A 12,470-nucleotide genomic window follows, 5' to 3' on the forward strand; every position below is an offset into this window, starting at 1 on the left:
AAAACATCTGAAATCCCAGAACTTGGGTGGTGAAGGCAGGAGGATCAGGGGTTTTCAAGGTCATTCTTAACTATGTGTATTTTGGGTCAGTTTGGAGTTCAGGGCACCTTGTTTAAACAAGGCAAGCGCAGAAGCTCAGCTCATCACATTCTGGTGGCTGAGTGGAGTCACTAATTCGGGATAGGACATGCAAGACATGTTGGTAGGGACCCTGCTAGAACACTGTGGGAGGACCCAGCTGTCACGGTTACACAGAGTCACAGGGAACAGAGCCAGACAGAACTCTACATCTCTCTCTGCAACGTGCCCAAACCACAGACTCTCAGCAGCAGGAAGCCCACGTGCATGGTAAACTGAGACCCATCCCCCATCCCTCTAGTAAACCTCCTTAACGGCCATAGGGGTCTGCGACAACCAGGGAGAGAGATGCCTGCCAAACTTGCCTGGGATTCTCTCCCTGCTGGGTTCCTGCCCCATCAGATAGCTGAGGCTATCTCACTCATTTCTGCGAACATGGTGCTAAGTGGACTTCAAAGAGGCATCTGCGGGTAAATTTTGCTCCCGATCCTGTGAAAGCAGCTTGGGCACAGAGCTTACTGTAGAGTACAGGCTGCTGTGTGTTAAATTAGACGTGCCTCCAGTCAAGACGTGGCTCTTCCACCTTATCCACGGATACAGCATCTTTCGGTCAAACCGTGAAACCACTAAAACGGAGTCTTGCTGTCATTCTTATTTTGGAGATCCTCGCTCTGAGACTGGGAGGACAGGCATTGGAAGCGACTGCAGGCATTAGCCCCTGACTGTGGTTATTGGGGGATGTAGGCAAACTTGAGAATCAATATGGAAAGACGGACATCGTGCCATTAGCTCCTTCTACAGCTTTATAAACCATCTCAAATTCAGAAGGATTTGCGACCCCAATATGGCTTCCAATTCAGATTCCCAGCTATAGGATGAAATGCCCACAAGGACAGAGAGCCGGAATCGAGTCGTGGTGTGGAGAGAGCCCTGGGCTGCTCCAGCTTCATCCTTTTTTTCGTCTGGATTTGGTGTGAACTTCCTTTGCCATTTTTCTATTCTCTCCTTGTCAAAAGACAACAGTGAGAGGAAGCAGAAAACTCAATTTCTGACCTTGTCTCTCTTCAGTCTAAACAAGAAAATGTCTTATTAAAAAAAAGAGAGAGAGAGGGAGATGATATTTAATTTTATTGGGGAGAAGGATCGTTGCAGGAGAGTGCTCGCGGCTAAATGAGGCCATCAAGAGACCAGAGCATGCACAAATATGAAGTAATATCTCTCTACTCTGAGAGAAGCTGACACCCAATTTCCTAAGCTTCAGGCAGGCAGCTCCAAGGCTGGAGGTATCACAGCCTCCTTCTCCGAACCATTTCTAAGGCTTCAACTCTGCTGCGAAAGCTAAAAATGCAAATGAAATGGGGCCATTTACAGAAAAACTATCCCCGCTAACTGTGCTTCAGGAAAGAAAAAAAAATCTACAGCTCCGAGGGCAATCTTAGTCAATGGGACTCACAGGCGAGACGGCGCTTTAGTCTGACAGATAATGTGCGCAGCACTTCTCCCTCGTGAGCTTAGAAGTATTTAAAGAAAAAGGAAAATCACCCTGTTAGATTCATTACTCTTCTGAAAAAAACTATCTCGTTTTGCCTTCACTTCTGATCTGACGAAGCGTTCTTCTAAATGGGTGTTGCTGACAATGTGCAAAGGTGCCTGGGTGCTTGGGGAGAGAATGAAACTCTGCCTGTTCTTCTAGGAAAAGCCTTGCTTCTGTGGTCCTAGGTCCTAGGAGTCGGATGCAATTAGTTTTTGGGAAAGTGAGGTCAAGCGGGTATGTCCTGAAGGAGACCACCTGACCCGCATGGCTTTCCCTAGAGCCTGTGGGCTCCCAGACTCCACCAGTCCATCGTTTCCTTGTGGGTTTCCTTGGGCAGCCTCCTTCTCCTGTTCTCTAGACCAGCTTTCTCAGCCTTTTCTCTCCTCCCCTTGCATGCCTGGCTCTCACTAGTAAGCATTTGCAGTAGTTTCCTTCTTTGCAGAGGACATAGAAGCCAAGAGTGGGATACCCTCTCCCCTTAACTCATGGCTATAAAACTTAACAAATGGTCTCTGTGTCTCCATGCGTCTTCTTCCCTTTCACTCATCTTACCCAAGTGCCAGCTCTGCCCTGTTCATCCATTCCTCCACTTGTCCTCTGGAGTTTCCCTTCGCAGTTCCTTTAGAAGCTTGCTTGATCGATTCCTGTCCCCCACTTCCCTCCCTATTGCTGTCTCTTACCCAGCCTCCTCTTCTCAATTATCTCTCTCTTTTTTTATGAGCTTCATTTTTTCTCTCTCAGATTCTTCCTGACAGAACTTGGCTGTGCTATAGCTTCTGTCTTCTCTCTGAAGCCTCTCTGGTTCTTAGCTCCCCTCAGCTGCACATCTACACCAGTTTCCCAGTTTCCATTCTTTCTCTGCTTAAATGACCCTCAGCCCGCCACCAGTGAGGTTCCTGCTCTAAGGACATATTGTAAGCCATACTGAAAATTCTTTTTCCTTGGGTTTTCATAGCCATAGGCCGTGTCTTCATCCCTCTTGAGGCTCCTGGGCAGCACCTCTGACTCTGCTCACTCCTGGATTCTGGATGGGCTCTGTCTGTCTGGTCTTACCTGGGCTTCTTCTCAGGTCATCCCCAGAGTCCTATGACTTACTTGTCTGCAAAGGCCCACAAGGATCATGTGGGCAGGTAGTAGAGTCCATCATGGGGAGCAGTTGAAAACAAAGTTGGCCAGCCATAGTAGTGAAGAAGACTGAAACTGAGAAGTTAGCAAGACCTTGTCTCGGAGAGGTTGACAGTAGGCCAACAGTACTGAGTCTAGACTGTCGGGATCAGCAAGAGCGAGTCCAGAGCTTTCCCCCTGCTATAAAATGAAAGATGGCTGCCCCCAACCCCACAACTGGATTCTACATCTATAGGTACATAGCTATGGATCAAAAAATATTCATAAAATCATCTAAACTGTACATGTATGTGCTTTGACAGGCTTTCTTAGAGAACACAGCATAGCATTTGTATTATAGTGTAATTTATGGACAGGAGGCTTGAACAGGTGATAGACAACACTGTGCCATTTTAGATAAAGGATTCAAATGTCAACAGACTTTTGTTATCCATGAGTAGGGAGAGCCCGTAACTGATCCCCTACTGATGCCAACTGGATTTGAATACCTTTGCCCTGGGTTTTAGAGATAGAGCTGCTAAACCAGCCTTTGGAATAACCCCGAGTGTGAGAGCATCTTTGCCATTCAGGGTCAGCCTTGGGACAGGCACCTGATAATGGGGTGATTCCTGAGGAACTAGAGATAATTCCACCATGCTGAGGTGAGAGACCAGTACCAAGTCACCTGATATGGTTCAGCTTTCAGCAGGAAAGAGGGGGGCAGCTGGCTTAGTTTGAACATCCAGCCTACATAACCAAACCCCAGGGGAGGCTCTTGAACAATAATACAGCAGCATTGTTGGCACCGAATTCATTAATGTGCTGGGAAGGGGTGGTACTTCCTCAGAAGATGGCACAGAAGCGGCAGTTCTCTCAAACCCTGCCCTGTGTGTCTTCTAATTGTCCTGGCCCTCACTTGAGTCCTTTCGGATTAAACTGTAATTTTCAGTATAGCAGTTCTTCAGTTCTGCGAACCACTCCAGTGAATTACTGAGCCTAGAGGGACCAAGGGACCCTGGGCTTGTGGTTGTCTTGTCATAGATTGTACCCTTCACCTTTGCCTTCATTAGCTCTAGGAAGCTAATCCCAGGGACACAAAGAACAGAGAGGACCAAGAAGAGTGGGGCTTCGGATAGAGTACGCTTCATTTAGAAATAGTGTCTCTAGACTTGAGGTAGAATGACAGCCAGGAGATTAAAACAGACACAGAGTATTCACTTTTAACTCTGTTTACTCCTCTGGTGACAATTTTTGTGCTTTTGAGTTCCTGAACCTGTCCCTCACAAATTGTATATTTGTGTACATTCCTTGAATATTGTATATGTTCAGACCAAAAAATATGACTTTTTATGTTGTCCCCTAGAAAAGGCAGTACACAGCTCTTGGGGATAATAATGACACCATTTACTCTGTGCTCTCTCATAGTTAAAATTGTGTCAGCCATTCTGACCCCGACAGGATTTATGGTGGCTTAGATCACAGCTGGAGAAATGAGTTTTGGGCAGCATACAGGAGGGAAAAGGTCTTGGGCTCAGAGCATATTATTTTATCGAAATGGGGAGAAAATTCACTTGAACACCCCCTCCCCCCGCATACACACATACTTCTCTTTCTTCTTTTAGCTATAGGATCCGATGGTGCCTATGCTGTTGTTCCTGGCTGCATCACGACATCGCCAGGCTCTCCAGAAGCAGTGCTGCGTGATTCTATTCCTAACAAGAACGCACACTCTCACAGTGAACTGCTGACCTACTGTGTGACAGTTCCCCATCACTGACACCAGCTCCCCGTAAACCCATTATTCCTCTGCCAGGTGGGGACAGGCAGGCAAGGGGAACTTACACAGGTGGATGCTGACCACCAAGGTGGGCTGACAGCTGCTCTCAGTGCTGCAGCCTCACCCCGATGCCTGCAGGGGTAGGCGCCGACTAGAGCTGGAGAGAAACAACACGTGATGACCTAGTCTCATCCCTCCGAGAGCCCACAGTTAATGGATCAGCTGACCGTTACTCTTTGATCAGGGACTGATTTGAAGCTAGCATTGGTGATGTGAAAGCTGCCTAAATTTGAAGAATCCATCACAGACCACAGAACACTCCTGGGCGAGATGCTTCCCTAGTCTTCTCGAGACTTCTGGGCCTTTGTATGAGTGCTTCATACAATGTTTGTACATAGTGGATGTAAAATGACTATTTCCAGGATAACAGCAAAGGGTCATCGCCTAAATGCCTATATTCTTCATATTTGAATTCAAGCCAGGCTTTTCCTCTGTCTGGGCACAATAGGCTCCAACACCAAGACTCAGAGAAATAAGTCTCCAGGACATTTGCTTTGGAATTATCTGGTTCTCCAAAACTATGACTTATTTTACGTCTTTTTTTTTTCAGAATATCTGAAATATTGTAGCCTTCGGTATTGGTTTATTTAACTAGGAATACATTGTTTTTAACTTCCCATGAGGCAGCCATCAAGAAGGTGAGGCTTCGGTGAAAACAAAGCACAGTGCAATCAGACTACACATTTGCTATGTAAGAATTTGAAGACTACCATGGTTTCTGATGACTTTGTTTGGCCCCAGGCTCTGAAAAAGCCCCAGACGCTTCTGTTCTGAGGTGTTGGCCTTTTTATAGCAAGGGAGTGAGGCAGAGTGGGGAGGAGGGTATGAGGTGGAGACAGTGCAGGGTCCAGCACTTGACTCTTCCCATCCTGGCTCCTCAGATTGTATCTGCACTCAGAAATGCCTTGAAAGCATTCTGAAGTCTCAGTCATGCTGATTGCAGTATGACTCAAAACTCTGAAGGTAGGATGCACACATGTGGGGTGTGCAGCTCACAGAACAGAGCCCAGGCACCAGTGTTTCATATAGACCACACCTGTTTGTCCACAGATGCAGATTCATGGCTGTGGATGCATTTGCCCTCCACAGGAGCATTATGAGGGTGGTCACGGACACTGCCATTTACAGAACCAGAAACATTAAATGGCTGCATCCAGCCTTAAACATCTGGCTACCTTGTCATCCTAGCGTCCTGTTCTCCAAGCCAGGGCTCTTTCCACATATTTGCAGATTACCCATTCAGGTTGGGGCAGCAGAATACATACTGGCCCATGGATGCACGTGGAGGCCCTAAAAACAAGGAGCTAGGGTTTCAGGACCCTCCAGATAGGCTGCGAAGATAGAGAAAGCCTGTCAATGCTGCCAGTGGACATAGACATGGGCCTACGGCTTGCTGAGCGCCATGTTAATTCCATTCCACCCTGGGAGATTCAGCAGAGAAGCCCAAGGCTCTTCTATCCACTTGGAGTTTGGGGAAAACTCAGAGCAAACGGGCGCATAAAACAAACTTCCCTAGACTTGTCAGACAGGCGCCATAAAAGGTTAAGAACTTATGTGTCACATAGAGGGAAGCCATGCAGTGGGGATCATCCGGCAGTGGGCTTGTTTACAGCATTTTCTTATTTACTGCGGCTGTGCTCCCTATTCGTCAGGCTGCAATGGTAGTAGCTTTTATGAGTAAGCAAATTTTTAATGAACTTGTTTCAGATGTGTGCTCCATTCTTGGAACGCTCTGTTCTCTGAGGCAGCTCTGTAATTATTGCCTTGAGTAGGATAGCCAGACTCTATCTGGTGTTTATGTAAGCAATTTCCTTTTTTCAGCTTTAAATAAGTGAGGTGAGGGGGTGAAAAAAAAACCTCTACTGGTTACTGGTAGTTTTTGTTCAGCTTGTCATATGCTACTAGAAGCTATGCATTCATTCTCTGTGTGTGCGTGTGTACACACACACACATTCAAAGGGGCATGTACATGTGCTTGTAAACCCATGTGGAGGCCAGAGGATGAGTTTAGGTTTTCTTTTATAGTTGCTGTCAATCTCTCTCTCTCTCTCTCTCTCTCTCTCTCTCTCTCTCTCTCTCTTTCTCTCTTTCTCTCTCTCCCTCCCTCCCTTCTTTCCTTCCTGTCTTTCTTTCTTTCTTTTTTGGGGATGGTGGGGTCGGGGGACAGACTGGCCTGTAGCTTGTCAAGCAGGCTAGGCTGACTGGTTATCCAGTCTCAGGGTTCTGCTTGGCTCCATCTCCCTCCCCCAAGTACAAACTGTGGTTTCCAGCACATACCTCCACACTGACCTTTGTTTCATTTTTACATGGGATCTTAAGATTAAACTCAGTTCTTCATGCTTGCAGGGCAAACGCACTTTTTTTTTGGCTGGGCTATGTCACCAGCCCTTGTATCTTCTAATGTTTTCCTAATAGCCCCCATTTTACAGGTGAAGAGACTCCTGAGAGAAGTTAGCAGGCAGAAAGTGGTGGGGATGTGATCACACGCCCCTTGGACGCCTGGGTTCTGACTCTTCTGCATGGAGCAGACTGGGAGGCCCGTTCAGGTTATATAGTCCTAAGGAGAGCTGTTGTTGGGAGGGTGGTGCAGTCATTCCTGTTGGTGAGCTCTTTGCCAAGGGTTGCTTCATGTGAGGGGCAGAGTCTTTAATGCCTTTGGCACGAGGTAATTAGAACCAATTTTCTGGTCTTTCGCTTTTGTAAAGGGGAATAGCAAGACGCAGGCCAAGCCTTTCACCATGCTGTCTTAACGAACCATTTCACCATTGTTCCAAAGCTCAAAACTCATTGTTTAAGGAGCCTCAGTTTTGCAAGCTATTTGCTACTACCCTATTCAAGCTGAGCCCTTCCCAGCCTGGACCCAGGCCTATCCCTTCCACCCTCTCCTGCATGCTGCACACAAGTAGAGACAGGGATGAAAAGATCTTCCTCTGTGCCATCTGCAATTGGAGGAATGGAACATCCAGCCTGCTTAAACTAGCTTCCAGCTCCTCCACCAGGCTGCTCTGTGGCTTTAGGCCAGTAACCCAACCTCTCTGAGTCTGTGTGGACTCATTAGTGAATGGGAAATAGTAATAAGAAAAACGTGTCCAGTAGCCTTATTCTGGGGATTAATAAAATGAGACATGTAAAATGGAGAGCTTCATTATTGCTCCATCAGCTTTTATTGAACCCCAGGTTTGAATATGGAGAGCTGCTATCAAACTGTTCCTAGTATTTTGTCTAAGTTTTAGCCAGTTTGCCAGGTACGCCGCAGACGGGCTACCTCCAGAATGCTGCTTCTGACGGTGGAGTTATTTTTGGAGATTTTATGGTTATTTATTTGTTCGATTATTGATTCGTTTGCACTCACATTTGCCACTGTGTGAGTCCGAGTGTGCATTGTGCCAAGGAGCTGGCGTGGAGGTCTGAAGATGACTTTCAGGAGAGGATTCTCTTGCTTTCGTCTGTTTGCATGCTCCATTCTCCGTGCTAGTTGGTCAGGGAGGTCCCAGGCAACTCTCCTGTCTCAATCTCCCCTGCCATCTATAAGTGCTGGTGTCACAGTGTGTGCCGCCTCCCGGGCCTCACATTCTTCCTTGGTGCATAAGCCTTTCTCACACCCATGGCCTCTGGCTGGCACTGGGTCCCCAACGCTCCACATGGGCTACTCTGACACACAGACCTTTACGCTTCGATTATGACAGAGCCAAGTCCATTACAGAGATGGGGACATTTGCTCAGTTTGAACCATAAATGAGTTTGTTTCCCTCCAATTAGTTGGAAAATCAAACTTGATCTACTCAGAGGGGCAGATTTTTGGCCTCAGCTGATACATCAATGCCTGACCTCTGTGCAATAGAAGGGGAGCGCTCTCTAGAAAGGTCTGGGCTGTCTAATAGCAATGCCCTCTACTTGAGCCTAAGTCGGGTGGCCAAGGATGATTAGACAGCCCTTCTTGGGAGGTAAAGATGTCACGAGAAGCCAGTATATAAGTCAGCTATGGTGCCTGCTTATCTGGGGCTCTCCTTTTTCCTCTGTGCAAAGCTAGGCTGTTCTAGTTGAACTTCAAGAATGCTCCAGATCACCATGTCCTCAGGGTGGTGGCGGCTGTGGACTGCGCCCCACCCCCATCCACAGGCCGTTCATCTGTTCCAGCTTGTGGCCTGCCCTTGCTAGCCTGCCTGGCAATGCTGTACTTTTTTTTCCCTCCCATATATTTATTTATTCACTCTACATCCCAATATCAGCCCTCCTCCTCTCGGTCCTTCCCCTTCCTCGATTCCCCTGGGACATCGCACAATCCCTCTACCCTGTCTCCTGCCCTCTTAGGTCCCTCCCCTTCCCTGTTTTTCTTTCTTCCATTTTCCTCCTTTGCACCCTCTCTGGCCTGTGTTCTCTCTAGGCTTTGGTGTCTCTCTTTTCTTCACCATCGTATCCCTGGCCTTCTTCCTTGCCTCCTTTTCTGCCTCTGATACCAGTTTATAATATCTTGAAAGAGCGTGTGGTAGCGTCTGCCTGACCCTGCCTGACGTGTGCACAGGAGCGACTCTCGGGCAGTGTTTGATGTGGTCTGTGTGTGGCTGATGAAAGCTTCTCAAGCTGTGTTGATGGAGAGCTGGGTCCACAGCCTCCCTGGAACGGGGCTCTTTTCCTCTTTTCATCAGAAACAAATCCAAATTACCAGATAAAGCCAGGCCTTTTTCATTTCTTCACCATGCTCATAGATCCCTTGATGTCTGTGAGAGGAGAATCACATCCTAGAATCCTCCTCTCAAAAGAAATCCTCCTTCCCAAAAATCCTTATGACAGGGACCTGAACCGGCAGAGGACATACCTGTGACAGCCTGACCAATCCGAAATGAGACATATAGATTTGAATCTGTGTACAATAATGCGAAATACGCAGACTCAGAATCTGGCGATAGATCCCAGAGACCTAGACACTCTGTGAGTGTCTCTGCAAGATACTACAAGGGGAAGGAGATTCACTCTTCCTGCTGCTTCTGGTTCTGGAAGGAATATGGTTTAGGATCCCTCTAGCACAGAGCACCCTGGAACCCAATTGTACACCCTTCGCCAGCCAGGTCTCCTACATCTGCTTCTGTTTCTCAGCCTAAGAAGACAATGTATCTCCTGTACTACATGGCTGCTGGAAGGAGTGATTGACAGAATTAACTATAGAGCTTCTTTCTAGTTCCGGCTGCCTGACTCTGAGAGTGTAAACTTTAGTTACGGGGACACCGCTTTGGCAAAAAGGTGGACTTTCATGTTAGGACACACCTGAGCTTAAGTGCAGATTTGGACAATCTTGAATTGAGTGTTCTCTAATAAACTTTTAAGATTTGTATTTCTACCCCCAACAGCCTTGCTAGGAGATAATTTACATCTTACAGAATTCTGACATTGTAAGAGTACGGTTCAATGATTTTTAGTAAATGTATGCTCCTGCCCCCACCACTGCTGAATCCAATTTTAGCTATTTTCTTTCTCCATATTAAAACTGGAATCACGAGACAGTTGGATTGTGAAACTGAGCACAGTCTTGCAAGCCCCTGAAGTTCCCTCCATACAGATTGGAATTGATTTCCCTGGCCCTTGAACTCGGGGCTGGCCTGGTGACTCATTCTTGCCAGTCAAGTGCTGGCTGTTAGTCTAGTGGGTTCCGAGCCCAGTTGTCTAGAGGTTATGGGTGTTTCCACTGTCTGTGAAGCCCCATTGTCTTCACTGTGAGTGTAAACTGGCCAGATGCTGGATTACAAACAGCAATGTGAGCATAGGCTGCCCAGAGTTAGGCCATCTCAGGTTAGCTTCTTCCTCCTCTCCAGCTGAGCACCATGGGAACACATCCTCACAGTGAGCCCACAGGAAAGGTTAGAAGGTAGTTGCTTTAGTCTCTAACTTTTAGGATGGTTTATAAAATGTCATTATGATAATAGCTGATAATGGATCATCGATAGGACCGGGATTTTGAAAAGCTGAGCGAACATTTAGCACTCTTTTTCCCACAAGAGGCATTCACAGTACCCAGAAATGCAGTTTGATGAACACTGTGGGTGCCTCCAATGTGAGAAGCACTGTTTGGGCTTGCCAGGGAGTCAGAGTCGAAACAGAGATTGAATAAGCGATTGGGTCATTTGCACTGGGAAGAACAGGCACACAGACTGTAATGCAGGATAGCAAACTTCTATATGGGAAATCTTTATGTTGGAGTTGTTTTTCCATTGTCTGAAAATAGCCATATCCTTTCCTCAGCGTGACCCAAAATGTGTTCCAGGGTTATTGACCTCCCCACACACACAGCGTATTGGCTAAGGTCTCATATTACCGGTTTGTTCAAACACTCGGTTATTTATAGGGAACTGATAGTTTGGTCAAGTGCAGTGCTTCAAAGATACAGAAATGCAGACAGGACGCAGATCCGTTGTTGGGGAGGAGCACGAAGTGGGGTGGGCAGACATGTGGTGGGAAGTCTTAACTTCAGAACTGACTGCAAACCTTAATTCAGAAGATTTTGGAAGAACAGGGCATTGTATCTGAATATTTTAGAGCTGGGAGAAGAGGAGCAAGTAGTTGGTGACTGAGAGCCCCTGACAGCAGAATTTTTGTGATGGTTTTACCTTATGCAAGTTCTTGTAACAAATCTATCTTCCTCAGGAAGCAAGCTTTCTGGAGGAGTCTAACTGCACCATGCCATGATCTTGGGAGTCACCAGATCTGCAGAGCCCTTGCCTTGTGTGACCATAGATAGATGGACCGTCACCTTCCCTTGGTAGCCACTTGACCTTGGTAGGTACTCTTGACCTTGGTAATTTGTAAGCTTTCCTTAGAGACTTTCCCCATTCTCCTCCTTCACTCGAAGACTGGTTTGAAACTCACCATGTAGACCAGGCAGGCCTCAAACCAGCCACTCCCTGTCTCTGCCTTCTGAGTCCTGGGATTGCAGGTGTGTTCCACAATGCCCAGCTTCTAAGGTCTCTTCTGATTCAAGTGGCCCCTAACTTCTGGTTCACCCACTGAGCTGAAGAAGGAGGCAGAACCAGCGCAAACCAGAGCAGAAGGAAATGCTGTCAGCCAGCATGAATCCCTAGAATAGTAAGCTGTATTCAGAAACCAAGTCAGAGGGCACTGAGAAAACCCTGCAGCTGAGGGGGCCTTCTTCATTTCTCCACTGTGTGAACTCTCAAGGGGCTATTCCCAGGACCCCTGAAGTCCCCTGTCCCAGCTGTGACCTACTGAGGGCAAACCCCTGGGATCCTGGCCAGAGCTAGCTGACTGCATCTCCACTTTGTTCCCACTTGTAGCTAGGGGCTTGCTGGGAAGGGGCTGGCCTTTGTTCCCTGAAGTGGAAAAATTTCCATTATGAGAAAGTCTCCTTCTAGTGAGCCACTCTCTGAAGCGACCTTAAATCAGATGCCAGTGCTGATTCCTGCCTCTTAGAAATGTCTGGGATACCTTTGAGGTACATCCTTGTTAGCACCTAAGGAACTCCTGGGAGATGGGGTGGCTGGGGCAGGGGCTTAGAGAGGTGCTTGCCTAGTTAACCTTCCTCTCCTGACCTCCAACTCCTGATTTCCAGCTTTCAGATCAGGCCAGGGGCTACATTTTTGCAGGGTGCTTTACTGGCTGGACACACAACCCTGCTGTGGAGTCACTTATGCTTCTAACCATAGAGGGTTGGCTTCTCCAGGGTGGAGGCCTCCTTCTCCTTGAGTGGGATAGGAATATAGGAGGGACCCTGTGAGGTGGCAGTGACTGCCATTTCCATGCTGGGCCTGAGCCCCAATCCTGAGTGACAGGCGATCATGCTCTCTCTTTCACCTAAAAGAGCAAAACAATGTCAAGGACATTGACCCTCCCTACCATCCGTTTCTCCTCCGTTTCTTCTCTCATTGGTGTCTTTGAATTGCTGCATCACTAAGCCCCACAAGTCTCCTC

At 47.4% G+C, this 12,470-nt stretch overlaps 1 long non-coding RNA gene across 1 annotated transcript in view; it reads left to right on the forward strand.

Annotated features, from left to right (window-relative positions):
- The first annotated feature begins 277 nt into the window (after positions 1-277).
- LOC120096361 (uncharacterized) overlaps positions 278-12,470 on the forward strand; it is a 54,947-nt gene continuing 42,754 nt past the window's right edge. The window contains exons 1-2 of the long non-coding RNA XR_005492780.2: positions 278-2,972; positions 4,339-11,321. This is a non-coding gene — a long non-coding RNA (uncharacterized LOC120096361). The remainder of the gene's footprint in view (positions 2,973-4,338; positions 11,322-12,470) is intronic.

The sequence above is a fragment of the Rattus norvegicus genome, chromosome 13 (assembly GCF_036323735.1).
Source record: "Rattus norvegicus strain BN/NHsdMcwi chromosome 13, GRCr8, whole genome shotgun sequence".
Lineage (NCBI taxonomy): Eukaryota > Metazoa > Chordata > Mammalia > Rodentia > Muridae > Rattus > Rattus norvegicus.